Below are 13801 nucleotides of genomic sequence, written 5' to 3'. Positions count from 1 at the left end.
TATGGTGGAAGTTTGTTGGACAACTTGATTAATGGTGGCAGCAGTTTGTACTTGATTGGCCATAGCCACTCCGGCCGTAACCGCTGCAGCAGCAGACACCACCACAGCTGTCACGATAGCCGCTGTGATTCCAAAATCTCTGCGGACTCTAAGTAGCTCAACAATAGGGAATTTATCAGGATTTGCAGTGACCGGGATTGGGACAAAAGTTGGAATTTTCATAACCACTGCTACAGTCCAGGAACCATTCCAACACTCAGATAAGAGACAGGTAGTATGAGAACAATCCAGCATCCCCGACGAGGTGGCGTTAGCCAAAAGGAATAAGAAGGGGGATTGGACACAGACCATTGCAGGAGGCAATGTGGCATTATACAACAGAGAGTTGAATGAAACAGATGTAAGTCTATTACTTCGTTCACTTTCCCTAACAGTACCAGAAACATTAGCCAGCCAACTTTTGGCTCCTACCAACTGAGCCAGTGCAGAAATATCGGCTGAAGCCCCCTTTTCATTGGAAATCAGCCATTGAAACCAGTACCAACCTACTCCTGTAGAGGAGCTGGCACTATTGTTAAAGTTATAAACATACCTCTTAAGAGAGGGGGAAAGGGAAAAACCTTTAGCAACTTGATGTTTCTCCCAAGAATGATCCTGACAAGGCATAAATGTTGGGGGAAAACCAAGATTAGGGGAACAGTAAGGAGAGGCCTTGAAATGAGTGGCATCATGAATACTACTAGAAGAAGGAGGCACTGGGATTAGTACCTCGGAGATAATAGCCAAGGTAGTTATGTTAAGAGCAGAGCTGCTGTTTGCGGGGGTCCCTGAGCCTGATTGCTTCCCTGAAACTACCTTGCTCAATACAGCACTGATAATGCTCCCTGAGACCTGATTGGACCGCAATGGGTCCTCCCAGTTAGTCAAATTTTTGGTCTTAAGGCTAATGCAATTAGCGTTTCTAAGGCTGAAACAAAAAACTCCTGTGAGATTAACTTGAGATTGATTAAAAATTCTCTCCATGTCCCCTCTAGGAGAGGCACAGGGAGCAGACATCTCACATGAGGTAGAAAAAAGAGTGGGGAGGACACTAGAATTACCATGAACCGGCACCGGCATTGGCCATGCCCGTGCCACTGCCCACCACCGCATTGGTGTCGCCTGTGCCATCGGCACCAGCACCAGAGCCAGAGCACTTAGCAGAATGAAGATCCTCATCACAGGATTGTTGTGGTATCTCTTGTTGCTGGTCAGTTGATGTCGAGACTCTTCTTGTCAAGCGTACAGGGACCCACAACGGTTCCGTACGATCCTGGGGAAAAACACATACAGATCCTCGTGCCCATGTCAGCACGGAGTCAGGGCCGTTCCACTGGCCCGTAAGAACATCCTTCCACTTAACATAGCCAATCACAGTGGGCTGAGGGGACACATGTCTATCGGCCGCAGAGCGACCATGAATATCCAAATTTAAAAAATTAATGGTAAAGAGAGCTAAGGACAGGCGTTCTTTAGGAGTGTGTTCAGCTCTTATTCCCCCTTTTTGTTTTTGTAAAGTTTCCTTTAAGGTGCGATGAGCACGCTCAACAATGCCTTGTCCTTGAGGATTATAAGGCAAACCATGAGTAAGTTGCACTCCCATAGTAGAACAAAAAGCTGTAAATTGTCTGCCAGTATAAGCAGGTCCATTATCAGTCTTAAGGGATGCAGGTGCACCCCATGCTGCCCATGCCTCTAAACAGTGAGTAATGACATTACGTGCCTTTTCTCCCGATAAAGCAGAAGCATGGATAATTCCAGAGCACGTATCAACGGAAACATGCACATACTTAAGGTTACCAAAGTCAGGTATATGTGTCACATCCATTTGCCAAACAACCAATGGCTTTAATCCCCGTGGGTTTACTCCATAATTAGGGGGATGAAGAAATGTGACACAATGGGGACATTGCAATACTATCTGCCGAGCATCCGCTCTTGAAATGGAAAAACGCCTGCGCAGCTTTAATGCATTAACATGGAAGTTTTGGTGAAACAATTTAGCCCCCTCTAAGGAGGAAGCCAAGCATATCAATTGACCTCTAGTGGCTAAGTCCGCACAGGCATTAGCCTGGGATAACGGACCAGGAAGAGAGGTGTGAGCCCTGATGTGCACTGGATAAAAAGAAGCAGTGCGGTTAGAGATAAGCTGTTGAAGCTGAGTAAAGTAAGCAGACACATTGTGGGCATCACTAATAGCTCCCACGGCCTCCAGGACTCTTAGTGCTTGTACCACATAGCTGGAGTCCGAAATAAGATTAAAAGGAAAAGAACACTGTTTAAACACTTCAATAACAATTTGTAGTTCTACCCATTGTGGATTTCCAGGAGCAAATTGATGCTGGATAGGGGGAGAGTCATTAATTACATAGGCTCCCATTCCAGACTTGGAACCATCAGTAAAAATGTTAACAGCCCCCGGAATTGGACTGGATGAAGTTACCTTAGGGAAAATGATGGGATGTTCTTTAACAAAATGGAGTAATGGATGAGAAGGGTAGTGATTATCAATACCCCCTTGAAAAGAGCAACACAGAATAGCCCAGTTGTCTAGAGTAGCACATAAAACATTAAGTTGAGCTTTAGTGTAGGGTATGATAAGAGAAGAAGGTGATTGGCCGAAAAAATTGAATGCTTTGTTGAATCCCTTTAAGTGCCAACGCTGCAACAGCATCAGGATAATATTCTAAGGATTTTCCTGGGGATACATGTGGGTGGATCCATATTAAAGGCCCATCTTGCCACAGTACCCCAGTAGGCTGCCGCATAGTGGCAAGCACACATAACTGGAAAGGTTTATCACTCTGGAGCCTGCATAGAGTGGCATGCTGTATAGCTTGTTCTACTTTTATAAGGGCCACTCTAGCCTCAGTAGTGAGGCTATGAGGGGAAGCAAGATCTGGATCACCCTTGAGAGTAGCATACAAAGGCTGGAGCACAATATTAGGAATATGTAAATATCCTCTTATCCAATTAATATCTCCCAGCAATTTTTGAAAGTCATTTAAAGTTTGGAGATCTTGAGTCCTGATGGTAATTTTTTGCAGTTTTAATTTGTCATACCCAATTGTCGCTCCCAAATACCTGATAGAATCCCCCGTTTGAATATTTTCAGGTGCGATGTGCAGTCCATGTTGGGCCAACAGCATCACGAGTTCTTTATAAGCCTCATTAACTGTCTGTTCTAATTTTGCGGCCAATAACACATGATCCATATAATGAATGATCTTGGTGGGGGAATACTTATGTCTGAGAGGTGCGAGTGCCTTCCCCACATACATCTGGCACATCCTGGGACTGTTAGCCATCCCCTGCGGCAACACCACCCACTCAAACCTTTGATTTGGTTCCTCGTGATTACACGAGGGAAGGGTGAAAGCAAAACGTTGTGAATCTTTAGGATGCAAAGGAATGGAAAAGAAACAGTCTTTAATGTCAATAAAAATTATGTGCCAGCCTTGAGGAACAGAGGAGATCAGAGGCAGCCCTCTTTGAATGGGAACCATAAGTTGCATCTGAGCATTAACTGCTCGTAGATCATGCAGTAGGCGCCACTTCCCTGATTTTTTCTTAATGACAAATATGGGAGTATTCCATGGAGAAGTAGAAGGTAGGATGTGACCCAAATCAAGTTGTTCTTTGAATAGATCATGGGCTGCTGCCAGTTTAGCCAAGGGAAGAGGCCACTGAGACACCCAAGCAGGCTCCACGGTGAGCCATGTTATGGGTATTTGAGCCCCAGTGGCCCCTAGGAAAAACCCAGACCAAACCTGTTAAGCTTTTGATGACCTTGCAGAGGATGCTTAGGCCCCTGTAGGTGTCTATTAGGGTCCCCAAAAATCTTTCCAGCGGCATCTACCATCCTTGCTACAAAATCTGAAAAGGGTTCTGTGGGGCCCTGCAGAATCTTGGTCAAGTTACCAGACACCTCTTCTCTATTTGGAAGTGACTTCCATGCCCGAATGCAAATGTTGTTAATTTGATCATATGCCTCAGGAGGGAATCCTGTCTGTTGATTAGCAAATCTGCCTTGTCCCAAAAGCATTTCCTTGTCCCAATGGGGGTGTCCCGCCGCATAGTTTTGGGTGGCCTGCTCTACCATGCACTCTAGCACAAAGGCTCTCCAGTCCAAATATTTACCTGGAGAAACACAAGCCCAAACAAGGCTAGCCCAATCAGAGGGAGTCATACAGTATCTAGACAGACTCTCCACCTGAGTTAGAGTGAAGGCGGCATCCACCCCATAAGTGCGCACAGACTCCGCCAGGGTCTTCACAATTTTGAAATCTAAGGGCTCATGGAATCTTCCCCTATTTTCATCCTGGGAAACTGGATAAGCAAGACCCATCTCAGCGTTAACAGCCCTCCATTTTTGGGCATGGAAAGCTCTCCTCGAATCACCCCCACTGTACGGCGGCGGATCCGGAGGATCATTTTTCTTGAGCTCCTGTTTATTTTTGTTCCCTTCTCCTATAGTTAGAGTCCCTAGCTGACGAGACAGTCTCCCGAGCTCCTCCTCCTCATTCTCCTCCTCTTCTGACCCACTTTTGCATGGGAGTGTGCGCAGCGTACTGAGATCTGGATACAATAGTTTCCTCCCCCGTTTCTCGCTCCGCACACTCCCTTCCTCCTGAAATACCTCACTTCGTGCCAGAGACAATTGCCTCCTCCCCTGTTTCTCGTTCTGCACACTCCCTTCCTCCTGAAATACGTCACTTCGTGCCGGAGACAATCGCCTCCTCCCCTGTGTCTCGCTCCGCACACTCCCACCCTCCTGAAATACCTCACTGCCTGCCGTTTCTGATCTTTCCTCATGTAATTGCTGTAAAACTTCTTGTCCTTTAGTAAGTGCTTCCTGACATCTGCCATCTGCGAGGCAACTACGGATCATCTTCCAAAGGGGTATCACCCCACCCTCTAATATGCCCTGCTCAGAAGCAAAGTCAAGATCTGTGCCTAACTTATCCCAGCTAGGTATAGTAAGGCTGCCCGAGAACGCAAACCATGGTGCAGCAATATCTGTCTTCTGTAAAAATCTCTGTAAAGTACTACGTTTCACATCTAGGCCCTTGGAACGTAACAGGTCATCTAGGGCCAGGAGAAGCGGACTTGAAGATATGGCACCCATGACACAACAAAAGACACACAAAAAACAAAAGTGAAAGTAAAAGCGAAAGTACACAGTGCAGCTGCAATAAGATGTAATGCTCTCTCTGGCTTTACAGAGGAGCTATGCCACTTTGATCGCGGGTCCCCCTTACCTGGGACTAACCCCCACTTTGATCGCGGATCCCACTTACTTGGGACTAACCCCCGCTTTGATCGCGGATCCCACATACCTGGGACTAACCGGTGCACCACCCCTGACTACTGAAAGTTCTGGTTCCCGGGTTTCGGCACCACTTGTCGCGACCCCTTGCCCGCAAGGAAGACGCAACTCAGGAATCTTCTTTCAGCAGTTTATTCAGGCCCTTGATATTTCTTCTAATTCCTGGTCGGATGCCCCGCCCAGCCTTAATAAAGCATCCCAAGCCCCAATGCGAAGCTGCCACGTGGAATTTTCTCATAGGGTGCTGAAAAACCATGCACCAACTCTCCCAAACAAGGAGTTGTTTGTCACAGACCACAGTGGAGCCAGCGCCATCCTGCAATGGCGACCATAATCTGCAGAAGCGGCTCACCACACTGGGTCTTTTATTTTTCCATATGAATTTCATGATTGCTTTATCTATTTCTACAAGAAATGCTGTTGGGATTTTGATTGGCATTGCATTAAATGTATAGAGAACTTTTTGTAGTATCGCCATTTTGATGATGTTAGTTCTTCCCATCCATGAACATGGTATGGTTTTCCATTTTTTAATGTCTTCTTCTATTTCTCTCTTTAGGTTTCTGTAGTATTCATTGTATAAATTTTCACCTCTTTTGTTAGATTGATTCCCAAGTATTTTATTTTTATTGAGGATATTGTGAATGCAGTGGTTGTCCTCATTTCCATTGCAGAAGATTTGTCACTGATATACAGGAATGCCTTTGATTTATGAGTGTTCATTTTATATCCTGCCAAATTGCTAAATTCACTTATTAGCTCTAGTAGTTTCTTTGTACAACCTTTTTGGTCTGTTACATATATTATCATATCATCTGAATATGTGATAATTTAAGTTCTTCTTTTCCTATTTTTTAGCCATTAATTTCTTTTGTCTGTCTAATTGCTCTGGCTAGTATTTCGAGGACTAAATTGAAGAGAAGTGGTGAGGGAGGGCATCCCTGTCTTGTTCCAGATTTTAGAGGGAATGCCTTCAGTTTTTCTCCATTCAGAATGATGCTAGACTGAGGCTTAGCATATTTAGCTTTTACAATGTTGAGGTAAGTTCCTGTTATCCCTAGTTTTTCTAGTGTTTTCAACATAAAGGGATGCTGAACTTTGTCGAATGCTTTTTCTGCATCTATTGAGATGATCATGTGGTTCTTATGGTTAAATCTATTGATGTGGTGAATAACATTTATTGATTTCTGTATATTGAACCAGCCTTGCATCCCGGGGATGAATCCTACTTGATCATGGTGCACATTTTTTTTGATATGCTTTTGAATTCGATTCACAAGATTTTTTTTTGAGGATTTTTGCATCTGAGTTCATTAGAGATATTGGTTTGTACTTTTCTTTTTTTGAAGTGTCTTTGTATTGTTTCAGGATCAGGGTGATGTTGGCCTCATAGAATGAATTTGGAAGAGCTCCTTCATTTTCTATTTTTTGAAATAACTTGAATTGTATTGGTATTAATTCTTCTTTGAAGGTTTTGTAAAATTTTGCTGTATATCCATGTCGTCCAGGGCTTTTCATGGTTGGTAGTCTTTTGATGGCTTCTTCAATTTCCTCTTTTGTTATTGGTCTGTTTAAATTGTGTGTATCTTCCTGACAATCTGGGCAAGTCATATGACTTAAGAAATTTATCAATATCTTTGCTATCTTCTATTTTATTGGAATATAAGGTTTCAAAATAATTTCTATTTATCTTCTGTATTTCTGTAGTGTCCATTGTGATATTGCCTTTTTCATCCCGTATGTTAGTAATTTGAGCTCTCTCTGTTCTACTCTTCGTTAGCTTGGCTAAGGGTCTGTCAATCTTATTTATTTTTTCAAAGAACCAACTTTTTGATTTATCAATTTTTTAATGTTTTTTTTTGTTTCAATTTTATTGATTTCTGCTCTGATTTTAATTATTTCTTGCCTTCTACTACTTTTACTGTTGTTTTGCTCTTCCTTTTCTAGGGCTTTGAGATGAAGTGTGAGCTCATTTATTTGTTGTTTTTTTTCATTTTTTGAGGAATTACCTCGAGGAAATAAATTTCCCTCTTTAAACTGCTTTCATTGTGTCCCATAGATTCCAATATGTTGTGTCTGTATTTCCATTCATCTCCAAGAATTTTTTGATTTACTCCTTTATGTCTTTTGCAACCCATTGATCAGTCAGTAACATATTGTTCATTTTTCATAAGATGTAAGATTTTTCCATCCTTCTTTTATCATTGATATCCAGTTTCATTCCACTGCAATCAGATAAGTTACATGGTATAATCGCCACACCTTTATATTTACTAATAGTTGTCCTATGGCATAATATTTGGTCTATCTTTGAGAAGGATCCATGTGCTGTTGAGAAGAACGTGTATCCACTTGGTGATGGTTGATATATTCTATATATGTCGGTTAAGTCTAGGTTATTGATTGTGTTATTAAGTTCTATAGTTTCTTTATTCAGCTTTTGTCTGGAGGATCTGTCCAATGGAGAGAGCGGCTTGTTGAAGTCACCCATAATTATTGTGTTGTGGTCTATTTGTCTCTTGAACTTGAGGAGAGTTTGTTTTATGAATGTTTCAGCACCATTGTTTGGTGCATATATATTGATAATTGTTATGTCTTGTTGGTGGATGGTACCTTTTAATAGTATGTAGTGTCCTTCTTTATCCTTTTTGATTAACTTAGGTTTGAAGTTGATTTCATTCGATATGACTATGGCCACTCCTGCTTGCTTCGGGGGACCATGTGAGTGGTATGATTTTTCCCAACCTTTCACCTTCAGTCTGTGTATGTCTTTTCCTATCAGATGAGTCTCCTGAAGGCAGCATATGGTTGGATTTGTTTTTTTAATCCAGGTTATTAGCCTATGTCTCTTTATTGGGGAATTTAAGCCATTAACGTTTAAGGTTACTATTGAAATATGGTTAGTACTACCGGTCATGCTTGTTTATTTATTTTAATATGGATAGTTTTTCCTTTTTGGTTATTTTATTTTTCTTCCCTTTACTGAGTTACCTCCCACTGTTAGTTTGGGGTGCTTTTTTTAATTCCTCTTCTTGTAGTGTTTTGCTCAAGATGCCATGCAGTGTTGGTTTCCTGGATGTGAATTCTTTTAACATTTATTTATCATGAAATGTTTTAATTTCATTGTCAAATCTGAAGCTTAATATTGCTGGATACAGTATTCTTGGTTGAAATCCAGTATTTTTTATCGTTGGAAATACGTTGTTCCAGGATCTTCTCAATTTCAACGTCTGTGATGAAAAATCAGCCGTTAACCTAATTGGTTTACCGCTGAGAGAAATCTTCTTCCTTTCTCACGTAGCTATTAATATTCCCTTTTTGTTCTGTATGTTGGATATCTTTATAATTATGTGTCTTGGAATTGGTCTATTATGGTTTTGAATGTTTGGGGTCCTGTAGGCTTCTAGGACTTGGCAATCCATTCCACCTTTCATATTTGGGAAGTTTTCTAAGATTATTTCATTCAATAAATTGTTCATTTCTTTGGTTTGATGCTCTATGCCTTCTTCTATTCCAATGACTCTCAGGGTTGGTTTTTTTATGACATCCTATATCTCTTGAATAGATTGCTCGTGCCTTCTAAGCATCTTTTCTGTGTTGACAATATTCTTTTCAAGTTGATAAACTTTGTCTTCATTATCTGATGTTCAGGCTTCTACTTGATCTAGTCTATTTGTAATATTCTCGTTTGTTATACTCTGGTTTCTCTTCAGATCATATAAATCTTTTGTCTTTTAATATTCTCATTTAAGTTTTTAATTTGGTTTATTGTTTCCTGCATTTCTAAAATTACTGTTTGTTTTATTTTCTAAATCTCTATTTCGTGATAGAGCTTGTTCATTGACATTTGAATTTGCTTATTTACTTCATTTTCAAAATATACGTTCATTGTTTGAACTTGCTGTCTAAAGTCTTCTCTAAGATTCCATTCCATCTGAGTTAGGTATGCCTTGACTTCTTTCTCTGTCCATTTTTCTGGTGCCTGTAGGTTCTCCTTTGTATTTAAGTTGTCCTGCATTGTTTGTGCTCACTTTTCCCTTTGTTTTTTTCATGGTGCTCAAGTTACTTCCCAACTCTGTTTGACTGCTGTGTTTCTGTTTCTCCTTTAAATTTGTTTTGGTTTTTATATTTCCACTATCTCTCCTTTGTGTTAGGAGAAAATGTTTCGAGATGTTGGATTTAATTGTGATATAAGGTAAATTCATTGGTTTCATTAAAGGCCTTCAGATTTTGATGGCATATAGAGAACTAAGGTTTGGACTAAAGATTTTATGTAAAGATCGGTTGATTTGATTGTTTGGAGGTTAGGATACGTTAGCTTCTTTGGGGGGTTACTCAAATGCAGTCGGATATTAACAAGAGAATAGACAGGAGTACTTGGGGGTAGTTAAGGCTTGGGTGGACTATACACCTATTTGTAGTATTCATCTATTTGCATTTAGTAAGTTATATGTAGTCTGGTTGTTCATGCTGTTTTATTGTAGCAATCTGTCATAACCTGGCGTTGGTGACGTCAGTTTTACAAGATGTTGGCCGCTGGCTTCATTGGTGGACTTTAAGTTGTGGGGGATAGAACTGGACCGCTTCCTTCCTTCATCTCAAACCCCAAACTCATCCCAGAGCTCAGAGAGGGCATAGCCAGCAGGACTCCACAGAATCCACAGCGCCGTTTCTCTCTGCTTGCTGGTCGCTTCTCGGTGGCACCTCACCGTCTGTAGCCACGGGGCGGGCAGTAGGGCAGGCGGCGGATCAGTCAGCCTGGATCTCTGGTCGCACCGTTGGCTCGCATTTGAGACTCAGTAACCGGTCCTCGGTGATGGAAATCGTTCCTCTAGGTTTCGGTGCACCCCAATTTAGCTGGAAATTCCTAACAAGATAGCTTTTTGTTGTTCTAACCCTCTATTCACCTGTGCAGTGATGTGTTACACGGGGTGTGATGCACTCTATTTGCGGCTATCACTCATTCTTGTTCTTATATTTGCTGTATATTTTCACTGATGTCCATATCAAGAAATGCTCTGAACTATTCATAAGCCTTAAATCAGTATACTAATCATTATTCTGCATCCTTCTAGTTCACCCAAATGACATGGTGGAGTTCATTCTTGGAGAAAGCATGGATCAAGAGGCCCCATCAGAAGCCATGGTAAGGTTGCTTATCTTCCTCTGAAATTCAAGTGTTGCTCTTTAGTATCTCTTTCTGTTGTAATATGATATGGTTTCCTGGAGATGACATACACAATTTCCTGAGTGTGCAGATTCTCATTAGGGTGTCTGTTGCCAAATGAGACCTCACTGAAGGCAATATAACAAGAAACAGTATAAACTACACACCGTATAATAACAAGCTTTGTACCTGGATATGATTTTCCATCCTGGTCATCAAATTCCTTAATTATCACCTAATATAGACCTGTGACACAAATACCCTAGAAAAGCTTGTGTCATTTGGTGAGAGTACATTTGCTATCTCTTCCCTTGATTTGCACACATTCTCATTGAATATTTGAATGTCACCAATATACAAAAGACTTGTGCACACAGGTCAAATCATGGCTTGATGTTCACAGTGACTCCTTTTCTGTATTCACAGGAGGAATCAAAAGGATCCATAATTGGTATGTATCCTGGGCTCATTCTCTTCCTGTTTGAAAATGTAGATAATGCCAAGGGTCAGAGAGTCTTCCTTCATTTTGAGTGCAGTCTCAGTGATTCCACTACCTCCTTGAAAATGAGAAGTGAGGGGTTTGTGGTCTAAATTGATTTAAAAAATATCTATGGCCATTCTGCATATTTCCTTGAAGCACCTATGTGAGTTGAGCAAAGTGGTTAGGTCAATGAGAGTTTTATACATGTGTCTTTGTGTGCATTCACGCAACATGATTCTGAGTGTGACTTTCGTTTTTGCACATTTGCTTGTTTCTCTAGATATATATACATGCCATGAGGCTAACGTCCATATGTTTAAACAAAACAAGCCATCTCCATTAGATCATGATTTTGTATATGTGTAAATAGATCAAACTGTAAACCTTCCATATGTGCAGATTATTCCACACCAATACCTCAATTAACATGCAAAACTTATCCCATGGAAACCCAGAAAATTTTCATGACACTCTATAAAGGAAAAACTCCATTTCAATCCTGTCACTGCACCAGTAGCTACTTCATTTAATAGCAAACTTTATCTGTCAGTATGTCCTATATTTAATCAGTGCATGTGATAGTTCACAACACTTTACTCATGAAAAATTTTCACGTTCATATACATTGTTTGTGAGAGGTGTCAGAATTCATCTTCCAATCCCCATTCTAGGCCCAAGTTTCTGGACAGGGTCAATCCTTAACAATGACCCTCAGGTCCACCAATGCACTATGCTCAGTTATGGTGGGCATCTGAGACAGAGGAGATGCACAGGCCAGACATTACTGTAGCTAAGGAAGGTCTTACTTTGCATGTTCCAACTGACACTGAAAGCTACCTTATTGGGTTTTTTTGTAGACACTACTTTGTAGAAACATGTTTTCACTGGATGGATTTTCATGGGGCCTGATTAGCACAATTGCAGCTCATCTAGTTACACAGCAAAAGGTGGGCTGTAGTGAAGATCCAGCTCAGCACAGCAGTGGTGTCCGATCTCTAGTTTAGGTCTGTGCTGCCCCCTGTGTGGCCTGCAGGATATCACATTGACATTATATATGATAGGTATTCATAATGTCAGTCCCAAATGCTCTCTGGTTCCTTCTATTTATACATACATGGATACTGACACTGACTGGTCTCTGTGAGGTTAAAACCACTGTGGTCATCATTCCTTCTCATCCCTGAACTTCTTCCTGGGCAGAGTGTCTTCATCTTAGTCCATGACATCTTTTGATAATTGCAACATTGTGCTAAGATCTCACTTGTTCAGCATTTGGGGCTCTACAATGAACCAGGTATCCACTTGGGATCTGACCAGGACCAGCCAGAATCAGTAGGGAAGTGAAGAAGATAGCATTGTGTCCAAGCATTTCACACATTTCTTATGAGCTCTAGGTGGGATGTGCTTGACTTTAAGGATAGCCATCAGGATCCTTTTTTTACTGGTTGTTCAAAACATTAAAATTCTCTTGACATATCCTATTTCATACATTAGATTCAAGTTGGTTATAAACTCCCAATTTTACCCCAAATACAGATTGCAGAATCACATTGGTTTCACATCCACATTTTTACATAATGCCTTATTAGTAACTGTTGTATTCTGCAACCTTTCCTATCCTCTACTATCTCCCCTCCCCTCCCCTCCCATCTTCACTCTCTACCCATCTCCTGCAATTCATTTCTCTCCTTGTTTATTTTCCCATTCCCCTCACAACCTGTCATATGTAATTTTGTATAACAATGAGGGTCTCCCTCAATTACCATGCAATTTGTCTTTACTCTCCCTTTACCTCCCACCTCATGTATCTGTTTAATGTTAACCTTTTCTTCCTGCTCTTCCTTCCTGCTCTGTTCTTAGTTGCTCTCATTATATCAAAGAAGACATTTGGTATTTTCTTAAGGGATTGGCTAGCTTCACTAAGCATAATCTGCTCTAGTGCCATCAATTTCCCTGCCAATTCCATGAATTTGTCATTTTTTAGTGCAGCGTAATACTGCATGGTGTATAAATGCAACTTTTTAATCCATTCATCTATTGAAGGGCATCTGGGTTGGTTCCACAGTCTAGCTATTGTGAATTGTGCTGCTATGAACACCGTTGTGGCAGTATCTCTGTAGTATGCTCTTTTAAGGTCTTCAGGGAACAGTCTGAGAAGGGCAATAGCTGGGTCAAATGGTGGTTCCATTCCCAGCTTTCCCAAGAATCTCCATACTGCTTTCCAAATTCGCCACACCAATTTGCAGTCCCACCAGCAATGTACAAGAGTACCCTTTCCCCACAACCTCTCCAGCACTTGTTGTTGTTTGCCTTCATAATGGCTGCTAATCTTACTGGAGTGAGATGGTATCTTAGGGTGGTTTTGATTTGCATTTCTCTGACTGCTAGAAATGGTGAGCATTTTTTTCATATACTTGTTGATTGATTGTAAGTCCTCCTCTGAGAAGTGTCTGTTCAGGTCTTTGGCCCATTTGTTGATTGGGTTATTTGTTATCTTATTTTTTAATTTTTTGAGTTCTTTGTATACTCTGGATATTAGGGCTCTATCTGAAGTGTGAGGAGTAAAAATTTGTTACCAGGATGTAGGCTCCCTATTTACCTCTCTTATTGTTTCTCTTGCTTAGAAAAAAATTTAGTTTAAGTAAGTCCCATTTGTTGATCCTAGTTATTAACTCTGTGCTATGGGTGTCCTATTAAGGAATTTGGAGCCCGATCCCACAATATGTAGATTGTAACCAACTTTTTCTTCTATCAGGCGCAGAGTCTCTGATTTGATATGAAGCTC

This window comes from Callospermophilus lateralis, unplaced genomic scaffold, assembly GCF_048772815.1.
Source record: "Callospermophilus lateralis isolate mCalLat2 unplaced genomic scaffold, mCalLat2.hap1 Scaffold_132, whole genome shotgun sequence".
Lineage (NCBI taxonomy): Eukaryota > Metazoa > Chordata > Mammalia > Rodentia > Sciuridae > Callospermophilus > Callospermophilus lateralis.
This window is presented reverse-complemented; position numbering follows the sequence as displayed.